The 14112-nt window shown below is 64.0% G+C and overlaps 1 protein-coding gene across 2 annotated transcripts in view; it reads right to left on the bottom strand.

Annotated features, from left to right (window-relative positions):
- KCNJ12 (potassium inwardly rectifying channel subfamily J member 12) overlaps nt 1–6072 on the bottom strand; it is a 37409-nt gene extending 31337 nt beyond the window's left edge. Inside the window, exon 1 of one of the 2 annotated variants that reach the window (XM_079798158.1) lies at nt 5844–6072. The gene's annotated coding sequence lies outside the window, so the exon portion shown is untranslated. The remainder of the gene's footprint in view (nt 1–5843) is intronic. The other variant, XM_079798157.1, reaches the window with a different exon arrangement.
- Nucleotides 6073–14112: the final 8040 nt, after the last annotated feature.

Raw genomic sequence — 14112 nt, 5'->3', positions numbered from 1 at the left:
AGGGGCTGGGCCGGCCGAGCTGCGGGGAGGCGGAAGGACAGGCTCCCGGCTGTCCCAGACCTGCCACACCAGGATTTCTGGGGCTGGAGCCAGGAGTCTGGACCCTCCCAAAGCCCCAGGGGGGTCTGAGGAAGTGGCGGCGACTCAGCACCTCTCCCGGGCTAAGATGAGCAACTCCAGAGGCTACACCTCACGACCCAAAGACCCCTGACCCGTGCACTGGGTGGCTCCATGGCTGACAGGCTGACGCAGCCCCGACCCAACGCCTGTGACGGACAGGCCGGACCCCTCGCCTAGGGCGCTGGCACCGCAGGAGCCGCGGGTGCGGAGGAGCCTGTGGGGCAGGATGGCAGCGGGTGCTGGCATGGTGCTATGACCACGTCCGCACGTCTGCGTGGGCACTCAGACATCCGAAGGTTCTCCAATGAGGTCGCCTCAGGAACACGGCGCTCTGGCTGGGGTGAGGGGGACCGGGTTTGAAAGGAGGAATGCGCTTTCTCCCTCCTTCGCTGGGAGCTGCAGCCCTGCTGAAACTCCGGAGACAAAAGGACAGGGCCCTCCACACTCCTGCGCGTCGCCTCCTCGTTTCTCTTCTCCTCCCTCCGCCTAGACCTCGCCCCAGCCCGGGCACAGGGCAGGGCACTTGCTAATGGGGGAGGGGAGGGGAGGGGAGGGGAGGGGAGGGGAGGGGAGGGGAGGGGGGTTAGGGGGTTCCCAGGCCCTTCCACACCCTCCTTCCACAGGCCGACTTGTGGGCTCCCCACCAGCCCCGAGGTCCCAGCACCTAGGGAACCTCAGGAGCCCCCCCCCCCCCCCCCCCCCCCCGCCTCTGCCCGCCGTCACCCAGGCAGGCCCCACGTGCTGGGCAGGGGCCTCCTTGGGCCTCCACAGGTCTGAGTAGAAATCTGGCCTGAACTTGGCCTGAGACCAGGCCCCAGGGTCCGGCAGCGGCGGCCGTAAGGGACAGGGAAGCGCAGGCCTGGGGCCGCCACTCAGGGCACAGGCTGCAGCCGCAGGAGGGGGCGGCGGGCAGGGACTGGGGACACACACCTCTCCCTGCCCTCCGTTGTCCTTGGCCTGGAGACCTCTCCATTACGCACACAACACACACGCAAACATGCACACACGTGTGCACACACACACTGCTCAGCACCTCCCCATCTTCACACACTCCCTCCTCCAGCCCAGCTCCCAAGCCAGGCTCCCACAGCGGCCGGAGGCTCGGGGCAGAGGGTCCTGCGCTCAGGAGCTGAGCCACGTCTGGCTGTGGCGTCCCTCTCTGGGCCTCAGGCTGCCCCCTCCCTCAGTGGGGATCCCATGTCTCACCCCACCGCCAGGACTCCCCTCACGGGGTGAGGACAGTCAGAAGCTGCCTCGAGGTGAGCCTGCCGGGTCGCACCCTGAGGGACCTGGCCAGCCCCTGTGGCCCCCACAGTCCGAAGGCCCTGCCCCTGGAGCCTGTGAGCTCAGGCAGCCCGACGCGGCTCAGGCAGCGGCGAGAGAGAACAGAGGGGGAAGCTGCTCGAGTGAAATGTGGCAAATCATAAAAAGAACGTTGCACTTGGACGTCACGGTGCAGAGACCGGACAGGGGAGTGAGCCCACTGACACAGACACGAATGGCCAGCGGACACCGGGATGCTGAGCTGGGCAAGAAATGGAGACACTGGGCCCTGGGACACCCCCGCCCTCAGCTATTCCCTCCTCCCCGCACACACACACACAGGTTACTGCAGGGAGGTTCAGAGATTCACGAGCGGGAAGCGGGGAGCCATGAGAGCTGAGCAGTGGGACTCCCTGAGCCTCAGTTTGCTCCAATCTGCAGTGAGAACAGCTCCTGCCCGCACAGGGGTGCGGGGCGGGGGGGCAACCTAAGCTGCACGCAGGCTCAGAGCTCGAAGCGAGTAAGGTCACAGATGCCAGCCAGCACAGAGGAGGGGCCTGAACTGATGCCAACCCTCCCCTGGCACAGACAGGTGGCAGGCAAGGGCCCAGGACAAAGTCTCAACACCAGCTCTGCCCCGACAAGCTCCACAATTCTGGGACACTGATGTCACCTCTCTGAGGCTCAGTTTTCTCATCTGCAGAATGGGACAGTCATTCTGGCTGCTGAGCACTCAGCGTGTGGGGCAGCATGCCTGGGCACTGAGCACCCACTCACAGCGGCACCCCTGGGCCCTGGGCATCAGCGGGGAGCACCTCGGACCAACACCCTGCCCTCGAGGGCGTTTCAGAGGGGACGGGCAGGAAGCAAGAGGAGCACGTGACCCGTGAGGTGGCAGATGGCATTCCGCTCTCCACGGGACAAATGCACGAGGGGAGGCCGACGAGGGTATGGAAGGATGATGTACTGAGAATTGTACACCTGAAAGTTATGTAATCTTATTAACCATTGTCACCCCCAATCAATTCAACAACAATTTTTTAAAAACGAGAAGAAAAATACAGGAGCGGGACGTAGGGAAGGGAGGCCATGGTGCTATCCAGGAAAGCCTTCTGGAGGAGGCGACATTTGGGCAAGACCTGAGCGTGGTGGCGGGGGCTGTGCGGAAATCTGGGGAAGATTCCAGGCAAAGGAGGCAGCGCGTGCACAGGCCCCGGGGAGCAGCCCACGGGGAGGAGGGCGGGTGGGCGTGGGGCTGTACTGAGGACCAGGCTGCAGGGCCGGGACCATGGCGAGGAGGGTGGCTTTGTTCGGAGCGAGAGGAGCCCTGGGAGGGTCCTGAGCCCAGGGCTGTCCCGAGACGACAGCACACACAGCGCATGCAGCGCACTGGGGGCTGCAGTGACCACTCGGGGGCCTGCCAGGAGCCCCGCTCTGGCGGCTTTATTTGTTGCGCCCTGGCCCCCGCCAAGCCTCAGTCCTACGGAGGCCCAGACCCAGGGAAGGGGAGGAGGGGGCTTCAGCTGCCCACGGGGAGGGAGAGCCCGTCCAGGCCACGGGGAGAGGCTCCCGAAGGCCTGCTCTGAGGCCCTGGGACAGGGCTCCCCGTGGCCACAATGGACCCGCACCCAGTGCTGCAGAGCCGAAAGCCAGCTAGGGGGCTGGACCAGGGGCGGGGAAAGCTGGGATGGAGGACAGATTCCCAAGGCTCCCCCTCCTTCACGGAGCCCCCTTTCCACAGCCCGTTTCCACTGAGACCCCTGCTCAAAGGCCAGAGGGGCTCGCGGCCCTCCTCTCCCATCCTGGGGGCTCCCAGCCGCCTCCCAGCGGGTCCTCAATCCCACTTGGCAGACGATGAGCTAAGGCCCAAGAGGAGAAGTGACTCAGCCACAGGCACACCGCAGGCCTCGCTCGCCTCAGAAGGCTCCTCCCAAACACCGGGTCCTGGGGCAGGGCGGTCTCTGTGTACCCATCATCATGTGTGAAGCACCTCTGTAGGCGCACGCTGTGCTGGGCCACGGGCATCAGAATGCCAACCAGCCACGCGCACGCCAGCACAGCAAGGCCACGAGGTCCCTGTGGCCAGAGAAAGCAGCCCAGACCCTGACCAACGCTTTCCGAGCACCTGCTGCGTGCCAGGCCTTCACGGCGCCCCGGGCCCGCAGCACCTGGGAGCCAGGATGGCGAGCAGACACCAGGGCTTGTGTGGGCCCAGCCCCGGGTGAGGGGTGGCAGGAGGGTATGCCACGCTGTGCTGGTGGCACACGGATGCACCTGTGGGGTATCTGGGCAGGGGGAGCATTCAGCTCTGTCCCTGGCAGAGCACCAGTCCCCCCCAGCGCTCACACCCCCTGTCTGTACCACAGAGCGAGCCGCCCTCTGCACCAGCAGGCCGCTGGGAATTAGACTGGAGTGCGGCGCCCTCAGCCAGGGGGACCACGGGCCGGGACAGGAAGCGTGGCCAGGGGGACCACGGGCCCGGGACAGGAAGCGTGGCCAGGGGGACCACGGGCCCGGGACAGGAAGCGTGGCCAGGGGGACCACGGGCCCGGGACAGGAAGCGTGGCCAGGGGGACCACGGCCCGGGACAGGAAGCGTGGCCAGGGGGACCACGGCCCGGGACAGGAAGCGTGGCCAGGGGGACCACGGGCCGGGACAGGAAGCGTGGCCAGGGGGACCACGGCCCGGGACAGGAAGCGTGGCCAGGGGGACCACGGCCCGGGACAGGAAGCGTGGCCAGGGGGACCACGGCCCGGGACAGGAAGCGTGGCCAGGGGGACCACGGGCCGGGACAGGAAGCGTGGCCGCGGAGAAGTCGGTGGAGGCTCTGCTCACCCCCTGACGTGCTGTGTGGCTGTCAGCGGACCCTGCCCCTCTCCGGCACAGCACAGCTCGGGAGGGCCCTCTCACCAGGCACCCCCGTGGGGGTCTGACATGACAGCTGGGCATGGGGGCAGCGTCCTGGGGACAGGCTGACAAGCTCGGGCTCTGGCCCCTGCCCCCAGAGAAGGGCCATCCCTTCGGCTGTCCTCTCGCCTGGAGAGGGGGACAAAGAAGCGTCAGGGACCCAGAGTTCATGTCTGCCAGGTCCGTGCCGGCACCCATCACTAAGAGTGCCACGGTGTACACTCGGCGATGCACCGGGGCCCCTGCTGTCCAGCACCCGGAGCCCCCTCTTGTCCCTAGGTGTGCTCAGCACGCCCCGCCCCTGCACCTGCTGTCCCTCAGGAGCTTCTAACACTGATGGGAGTCCTTCCAAGGTGCCCCTCACGGAGCTGCCAGCCTCTGCTGAGAACGCTCCCAAGAGTCAGAATGGGGGGGTAAGGGGGGGACATGGGGGGATCTTCTACTCTAAGCCCCCCCCCCCGGCAGCATCCAGGGCTGGGGTCCCTACCTGACCCTCTGTACCGCATGGCACAGTCCAGGGCTGGCGCAGCCTGGCCCGCGTGAGGCTGGGGTTGGGGCAGGGCGGCCAGAGGCTGCGGTCTCAGCGGCAGGGCTGCCTCTGCCTCTGGGGAGACGGAGCCTGAGAACCGGGTTTCAGGGTTTGGGTCTGGAGGGCAGAGTCCCCAGCGCTTTGTCCCAGGGCTCGCACCTGAGCACAGGGAGCGGCAGGAGAAACGGTCACAGACAGACAGCACAGGCGGGCCAGCCCCTAGGAAAGGGGGCAGGTGGCCCTGGTCCCGCAAGTCCAGGCTGTTGAGAGGCAGAGGAACCTCCTAGAACGAAGACCTCCTCCACAGAAACACTTCCTTGTGACCCCCATTCCCTGCGCAGGTTTAAAGTATCCACATGGCCCAGCACCTTCCATCTGAACGCCCCCCCCCCCAATCAGAGGGGCGGGGGCACTTGGCGGGGAGTCTGGCCTGAAACCCAGGGGCTCTGGGCGGCGGGGCCGTCCTCTCCGTGGGCAAGGCCCATCTAAAAGCAAGCAGCTTTGGCTGGAGTCGTCGGCTCGCTCGCCAGCAGAGAACACCGTTTCCAGAATGTGTTCACTCCGTTAGCGCAGAGAGTGAGAAGGAGAAGCGACTCCGAGGACCGAGGACCGAAGCTCTTGTGCCGGGGGAGGGGGAAGCTTTCTCAGGGCCGCGCATGGACTGCGACCCCATCCCCGCCCCCCAACCCTGATCCCGGGGTCCGCGGGAAGGTCAGGCAACACACGCAAGTGCCTCCCGAGCCCCTCGCGCAAGTCTGCCAGGGACCGAGAGCGCCTCAAAGTTTCCCGGCGCTCCCGCTCCCCGGATGGAGCTGAGCAGGGAGCAAAGTTCCCGGTGGCGTAGCAGCGGGAGCCATGGCGGGAGCCGGCCAGCCTGCAGTCAGCGTTGCCTCCGGTGGTTCCCCAACCTCTCCCACCGCTTCCCTGTGGCCCCACCGCCTCGCGCTCGCCCCGAGCCCGAGAGGGCCTGCGCGGAGCGGACGCCAGGCCCCCGGGGGCCGCGCGCGGGTGGCCTCGCACTTACCTCGGCGAGTGTCCGGGGCGCGGCGCGCTCCGCGTCCTCCGAGCTCCTCGCGGCCGTCGCCAGCCCCGGCCGCCGCCGCGCTGGCCGCATCGCCGCCGCCGCTCAGGGCAGCGCCCAGGGGCACTCCGGGCCGAGGGGCGCGTCGGCTCCGAGCGCGGATCGCTCGGGGTCAGCCATGGGTCGGGGACGCGCGCCTGCACGGCGCCCCGGGGCGCAGGGCGCTCGCTCCGGCCGGCGCGGCTACAGTCCGTCCCTCCGTTCGGCTGTGAAAGCGGGCGGCGCGCCTCCTCCCCCGCCCGCTGTTATCCGATCCCAGGCCGGCCGGGCACGCTCCCCACGCCGCGCGCCCCGCCCCGCCCCGCCCCGCCCGGCGCTACCTGCGGGCTCCCGGGCCCCAGCCCCTAACCCTGGCCACCGAGATGAGCGAGAGGGCGGCAGCAGGGAGGCCGGGCGGGCGGTGAGAGGGATGGAGGGCGAGGAAGCGGCGGGAGGCGGAGGCACGGCGCGCACCCAGCTCCGCGTCCTGCGACCACCAGAACACAGCCCGGCAACTCCTCCAACTCCCCCGGGAGCACGCTCCCAGCGCGCCCCGCCGCCGCCCCCGGGGGCCCCTGGCCCAGCCAGCGCCTCCCCAGCCCCGGGAGGTCCCCCGCCCCATCAACCACATGCGCACTGGGACGCGCGTGTGTGTGTGCGCGCGCGCGCGCGCGCGCGAACACACACACACAGGCACGTCCTCCAGGGACAAGCACAAACAGGTGCATAGAGAGCACACACAGTCCAGGGAATCTTGCATGCAGCCGATACACAAGTTCACCCACACATGCAAAATGCATGCCCTGACATGCATGATGGTTTCGAGAGCACAGGGACATACACACTCATACATGTGCATTCAGGGTAGTATGTGCACTTGTGCACCCAGATCCCGGCTTGAACACCCTCGGAATCCTTCTCCCTTGCACACCCGGCCTGTGCACTCACACACACCATCTCCCCTCTCTAACAGCATCTCTCCACCTGCGCTGTTTGGCTTCTCTCAGATCCGGCTTTCCCCTCTGCGCTCCCCTTTGGATCCCCCTTTCTGCAGACCTGCCTCCGCTGTGACCCTCTCCTCCTGTCACCTCTGCCTCTGGAGGCTGGGCTTTTCCCAGCCTGTCCGCAGGGACCCTGCCCTCCCAGCCTCCTGGGCCCATTGTCTGGGCTTCTGATCTCAGCCGCCTGCAGGGCCCAGGACTTTCATCCTGGCAGACAGACCTGACGCTGGGCCTTGGCCTGGGGAGACCCCATGTTATCACAGTCTGACCCCTTGCTCCACCTTGGAGCCACAGAATTGGGCCAAGGAGGTGGGTCTGTGCCCAGAGCACAAGCCTGAAATGAATCCCAGGCCCTGGCCTCCAGCTGCCCCTTTAATGTGGGATGTAATTATGTGTCTGAGCAGTGGGGAGGCTGGCTGCAGGCGGGAGGAGGAGGATGCTTCCGGCCAACGCCCAGGCTGCGGGCGCTCAGACAGAGCAGTGCAGGCCTCCCTGCCGGGCTCCCGCCCGGGCTCCTGCCCAGGGAGCTGGGAGCCGCCACCTGGCCTAGGCCATCCAGAGAGGTCCCCAGCCTCAGGCTGTCCCGGGGCTGAATCCCGCCACCTCTACTGACCAGCTGAGGAAACGGGTCACTCGGCTCCCAGGCCACGCTTTCCCGGGATCAGGTTGGGAGAGAGGTTTCCCACCCCCGGGGCCTGCAGTGAAGCTCCGAGGGCCTCCACCCAGGCCCCCAGCGCAGCGCCAGCTGCTGAAGAGCCCTCCCGGCCCGCAGAGCCGGGAGCAGGCCGGGCTGTGACCTCTGCAGTCCCGGCCCTTTTCCAGGCGCAGGAGCTGAGGCACAGGGAGGTGGGCACGTGCCTGCAGAGCTGCTGAGGGCGAGTGGGGGCTCAGCGCCAGGGCTGTCCCCACAGGGGCACTCTGTCCCCGCCAGGATGGCTGTCCAGCCTGAAATGGGGAGAGGGACACCCCAGGAGGTTCCAGCCACCCACCCCACCCCCACCGCCCTGACTGGCACAGCTGTCCTGGCTTCCTCCTCCCTCCGGAGACCAACCTCCCAGGGGCCAGAGGCTCTCAGGAAACCTCTCCTCCTTTTCCCTCCAAATGACCACGGGGGGAAGTGACTCAGCTCCCACCGTCCCCTCCCATTTCCTAGAACAGGGAGGCCACAGTTCATCACAGAAAGAATGGCTCCAAGCCCCCCCCCCCCCCCCCGGGAGGCCTCGTGGTGTGCCCACAGGGGAGCCGCGCATCCCCTCAGCTGGGAGGTGGGTCTTGGCTGGGAAAAGGACAGAAACATCTGGGGTACCTCTGTGTCTAGGGTTCTAACAGCTCCTAGGACAAGGGGGTGAGCCCAGGGCATTCTCCACTCGAAACCCACCTGCAGACAGAGCGCCCAGCCTGCCGCTCAGGGAGCCAGTGGGAGGCGAGCAGTTCTCCCCGGGACTCCGAAGCGCCCCCGGGACGCTCTCCACCCTGTCACAGGCCACGCCAAGCGTCCTGCCCAGGTCCCTGAGCACAGACTGTCCTTGCAGAGGCCAGCCCTTCAGGCTCCGCATCCCACCCTCCTGGCCCACCTCTGGCACCAGCATTCAGTTCTCAACCACCATCATATCACATAAGCCGTTGTTAAGGGCCCGGGTGATGGCCCTTCGCTGGGCCCCATGGGTGCCAGCCTCCCTCCAGGGCGCACGTCCATGTTCCAGATGCAGAGACTGAGGCACAGAGGGCAGGATGTGTGCGGGCGTCTCTCTCACCAGCTCACACGCCTGCCCCCCGGCTTCTGGTCTGTGAACAAAGGGGCTCACAGCCCTCCCAGAGCGAGGCATACAGCCACTGCTCCCTCTGGTGTTGGGGGATGCCCCATGCCAGGCCAGGTGTGAGGGACCCAGACGAGTCCCTTGCTGAGGTCCTGAGAAGCCAATGACACGAAAGGGAGTTGGTGTCCCACACACAGTAGGAGTTCTAGCAAAAAAACACCTTTCCAGCCGCCGGCGTGGCGCAGTGGTTGAGTGTCAACCTGTGAAGCAGGAAGTCACGGTTCGATTCCCGGTCAGGGCACATGTCCGGGCTGAGGCTCGATCCCTGGTGGGATGCTTCTATCTCTCTCTGCCTCTTCCTTCCTCTCTGAAATCAATAAAAATATTTTTAAAAAACAAAACATACCTTGCAAACCCCTCTGGTTCTGCCCAGTGCCCGGCTTCCCCTTCATCTGAAATTCTCTCTCTGCCCTGGGCCTGGCACGTAGTCGCCATTCACGGAGCCCTTGCTGCCATGGGCGCCCTCAGAGCGCAGGCAGGGAGGCCCGTGGGGACCTCTCCTTCTGCTGAGGAAATCGAGGCCCAGGCAGGGAGGTGGCTCCCGAGGCCGCGCCATCGGGGCGGAGCAGCCTGCTGCGGGATTGCGGGCTGAGGAGCAGCAGGGTCTGCTGGCTTCTGTAACGTTAGTCTTAGCGTGACGGTGCGAGCGCGTTTGTTTCAGTCACTAATTAATCCCGGGCCGAGACGTGAAGACCAGACGGCCCCTCGCTGGTGCCTGTCTGGTACCACGGCAGCTGCACCGGCAGCCCAGAGAGCTCGAGGGCACCGCCTCCCAGGAGCCCACCGGGTTTCCCACCCCCCCCTGGGATTTCAGCCCGGCCCCAGCCCCGGAGTCAGGAGACCCTTGAAAATATACAATGGGCTATGCGTGCCCAGCTCCCTCTCCCAGGGCAGCTGTGAGAGCCAAAGTCCCCAGGCCCAGGCCCTACCCCCCTCATCTGGCCCAGCCCCCTCAGCCTTCCTGTTCCAGACACACTGGCCATTCAGCCCTCGGGTGCCACCAGCTCAATTCTGTCACTAGACTTTATCCCTAAACTGCTCTACCTTCTGGGACAGCCCCCAGGGCCTCCCGTCCCTTCTCACTCCTTCCCACACCAGTCACTCTCTGAGGCGTCTCATTTATTGTGGGTCTCCCACGAGGCATATCCATCTGTACAGACAGGGACACATCTGTCCGGAGTGTTCACAACCCAGGCCCAGTCCCTTCCCTCACGCCATGCTCCCACGAACAGCACAGCGGTAGTGACGACGTGCATTGGCCTGTGACAGGCTCCGTGGACGCATCAGGAAGGATGACGGGCAATCGCCCGGTGGACAGATATGTAAACGCCACCCGGGGTGAGTGACGAAATGAGACCTGGACGGGCCTGAGCTCGCAGCGAGAGGGGTGCCGGGAGGGCGGTCGCCCCCGTGGGCAGCCCTGGCGGGTGCTGCGGAGAAGTCAAGAGAGTGATTGCCTGGCTCCCTCAAGGCCACACTCCCCTGCCTGCCCCGGCCGCAGGCCCAGGCCGACCCTGGGGCGTTGATTTGAGGAGCAGGCCGTGAGGCATGGCTGGCGGCCTGGGAAACGACACTGAGCCCCTCCCGCTCGGTCAGGAAGCAGCATTGATTAGCTCCGTGGAGCCGGCCACCTGACCATTTCCCTCAGGAGCAGGCTCTCCCTCCCCCACAGCCTCCTGGGAGCCTCAGCCATCAGAGGTGGCCCTAGGAGCCAGGTAACCTGGCCTCTCCTGGGTGCGAGGAGGGCACTGTCCTGGCTGTGCAACTTCACAGGCATCAGTGGTCCACGTTCTCCACGATTTAGACCCTTCTTTGGGGAGCCATGCTCCCTGGGGACTCACCACCTAGATCTAATCTATCCTACCACCTGGTGCCTGGGCACAGGGACCATTCCCAAGGCCCATGGGTAGGCCAGTGGCCCCAGCATGCCTGTGAGCTTTACTGTGATTGGTTGAGATATGGGCATGTGTTTGAAGCCAACCAATGAGGACTGGCCCTAGACTGGCTGAATCAGCTGGAAAAGAAGGAGCTCTATCTTGCAGGGGCAGCTGGGGACCCCTTGGCTGCTACATGGGCTGAGCCCCCCTAAAATAAGACCCACCCAAATGAGCGGAAATGCTGAGAGAAGCCAGAGTCCAGACAGGCTCCTGCGGGGACTTTCAATCTAGCCCTGGACTTGTGAGTTTTGCAACCTAAACCACCCCTTTTCCACATGGAGGTTGTTGAGACGGTTCTGCACGCTCTCCGTGTCCCTGAGAGGCTGCTGGCGGCAGTGGTGGGTGTAATATGACCAGCAAGGACTCAAAAATGTCCTCAAGCTCTCAACCCTCTCCCTTCTGTCTGCCGGGTGCGTGAGGGCTGCCTGGCAGACCCGGGGGACAAACGGGGTCTTCCCCTCCCTTCCATCTCACTGTCTCCCTCCCTCTAAAGGGACAGAGCTCCCAGGAAGGTGGGCGAGGCTGGCTGGTCCCAGGCTGACAAGAACAAAGGGCAATAAAGGGAGGGAGGGAGTCACTCCAGCCTCTCACAGTTAAAAATAGCTTCCCTCCAGGAGGCCTCCTGCTGAAATAATCCAGCCAGTGACCGGCCACCCTCCACCTGGTGGGCACTGCCTGCCTCCTCCCACCCCCATCAGAGGGCCCCAGGAGGGCCCTCACTCTAGGGATAGGGACTCTCCCCAACACCTGCCCCAGACCAGCCCCTCACCCTTCCTTCCTCACATGGAGGCAGGCTGAAGCCGGCCTCAGTGTGCTCATCTCTGCAGTGGGCCTGGCTCTGACACAAGGAGGTAGTCCAGAGGCCTGACAGTGGGGAGGGGAGGGACCAGGACACACTGTCGCCCCTCCCCTGCTGCCCAAAAAGACTCCAGAGGCAGAACAGGGCCCAGTGCATGGCCCTGTTTATGTGAAGAAAAACTGCCGACCTATTTGCATTAGCAAAGGAAAGCCTGGGGCAGTCTGGAGGTGAAACTGTTAGTGGCACGCCCTCCTGAGAGGGGACCGTCCCTGCTCACGCTTTTGTGAGCAGCCCACACCTCACCTTCCCCCTGAGTGCTCGGCCCCGCTGCTGGCCTGGCCTCACCACCCCGGGCCCTGCCGCTGCTCAGGCCTCCAGCCTGGCTGGTGGGCCGTGAGGAATGAGAAGCGTTTGGGCGTGTGTGACCCATAGGCACATCTGACTGCATCAGACTCTGAAGTCCATACAGAAAGAACTTTATGTTTTATTTTTTATTTTTATTTTTTAATATATCTTTACTAGAGGCCAGGTGTCTCTTAGCCCAGCCTGCACCCTCTCCAATCTGGGACCCCATTTAGGCCCGATCCCTGTGGACAGTCAGACATCCCTCTCACAATCCGGGACTGCTGGCTCCTAACCACTCCCCTGCCAGCCTGATCGACACCTAACTAACTGCTCTCCTGCCCGCCTGATTGCCCCCAACTGCCCTCCCCTACAGGCCTGGTCACCCCTAACTGCCCTCCCCTGCAGGCCTGGTCACCCCCAACTGCCCTCCCCTGCAGACCTGGTAACCCTCAACTGCCCTCTCCTGCAGGCCCAGTTGCCCCCAACTGCCTTCCCCTGCCAGCCATCTTGTGGTGGCCATCTTTGACCACATGGGACAGCCATCTTGTGTGAGGGCATGAGGGTCAATTTGCATATTACCTCTTTATTATATAGGATTGATTTCAGAGAGGAAGGGAGAGGGAGAGGGAGAGAGAGAGAGAGAGAGAGAGAGAGAGAGACATCAATGATGAGAGAGAATCATTGATTGGTTGCCTCCTACATGCTCCCCACTGGGGATTCAGCCCACAACCTGGGCATGTGCCCTTGACCAGAATCGAACCCAGGACCCTTCAGTCCGCAGGCCGACGCAGGTCCCCCAAACCCGGATGTCAAAGTCCTCATGGTTGGGAGTTCTCAGAGCACACAGACCCTCAGGAGCCTGTGGGCAGTGGGGTGGGCCCTGTGCTGTAGGGGTGTGGGCACAGGCCAGTCTCAGAGCCGCCCGGGTCAGCTGCCGGAAGCCAGCCGTGGGCAGGACATCTCCAAGGCCTGCCTTCAGCCCAGCACTGGGGGAGAGGACAGCCCCTGCCGTGGAAGGGGTGGGGAGGAATGCATGCCTGAAGGCTGCTGGCTGCCCAGCCAGAGGAGAAGGGGTGGGACCCGCAGTGGGAAGCAGCGGGGGCCGGCGCCCCTGCGGGCTGGGCAGGGCCTGTGCAGCCTGGCCCCCAGCAGCCGCCCGGAGCCCTTCCCTTTGTCCTGGCTGACGCCCGGAAGGCGGCCGCTCTGTGCAGTAGGGGCCTCCCAGCTGCTTGCCACGTGGCAAAGTGAGGTGTGGTTGCCCTAGGGCTCAGTCCACTCCCTGGAAGTGCGGGTTCTGAGATACCCCAGAGAGTCCAGCAGCGCCCCACATCAGGCCAGTGTCTGTAGGCTTCTCTGAGGAGCTGGGAGCTCACCTAACGTGACTGCCTGCCAGCCAGGCACCCTGATGCTACAGACAGACTCCAAACCAAGTCACCTCCAGAGGCTGCAGGCTCTGGTGTCACAAAGGGCCACTTCCCACAGTGGGCCTCGGCCCGAGGCCTGTGTTACCCAGACAGTGAGAAGCCCCAAGGCGAGGAGTTGGGATCGAGGCAGAGAACGGAGGGGAAAACGGGACTCACAGCTTTAGAAGCCAGTGAAGGTCATGAGGAGGAGCGTGCTCAGAAGTCGCCCGGGCTGAGACCCAGGCTTGCAATGACTTGTGTCCACAGTCAGGACGCACTGCATGCCCCACAAAGCGAGGCATTGGTGAAGTCCAAGTCGTACTAGACCCGTGGTCGGCAAACTGCGGCTCGCGAGCCACGTGCGGCTCTTTGGCCCCTTGAGTGTGGCTCTTCCACAAAATACCACGGCCTGGGCGAGTCTATTTTGAAGAAGTGGCGTTAGAAGAAGTTTAAGTTTAAAAAATTTGGCTCTCAAAAGAAATTGCAATCTTTGTGCTGTTGATATTTGGCTCTGCTGACTAATGAGTTTGCCGACCACTGTACTAGAGCAATAAAATCTTATGTTTCAACCAAGAAAAAAACAAAAGAAAGAAAGTGAAGATAGAGATTTTGTGCAGGGGAGCGCTCAGTAAATATTTGTTGAGTGAATCTAACAGGGAATATTTTCTGAGACAGTGAAAACAACACAGGGCAAGAGAGAGGGTGCTGGGTGCCGTCAGGTTTATTCTGAAGCAGGATATGCACATACATGCACCCATGCAGGTTCGGTAGAATGTTCTGGAAAAATATACCAGGAACTGGCTCCTGGAGGACTGGGAGGTTGGGGGAGCAGGAGGTAAGAGAGCTGTTTCCGTGAGTCTTCTGCATCTTTATCCCACGTGTCCCCAACATTAATTAATGTTTAAAGTAACTCAGAGATCAGGGACGAGGG

This window comes from Cnephaeus nilssonii, assembly GCF_951640355.1.
Source record: "Cnephaeus nilssonii genome assembly, chromosome: 19".
Classification (NCBI taxonomy): Eukaryota; Metazoa; Chordata; class Mammalia; order Chiroptera; family Vespertilionidae; genus Cnephaeus; species Cnephaeus nilssonii.
This window is presented reverse-complemented; position numbering and strand designations above follow the sequence as displayed.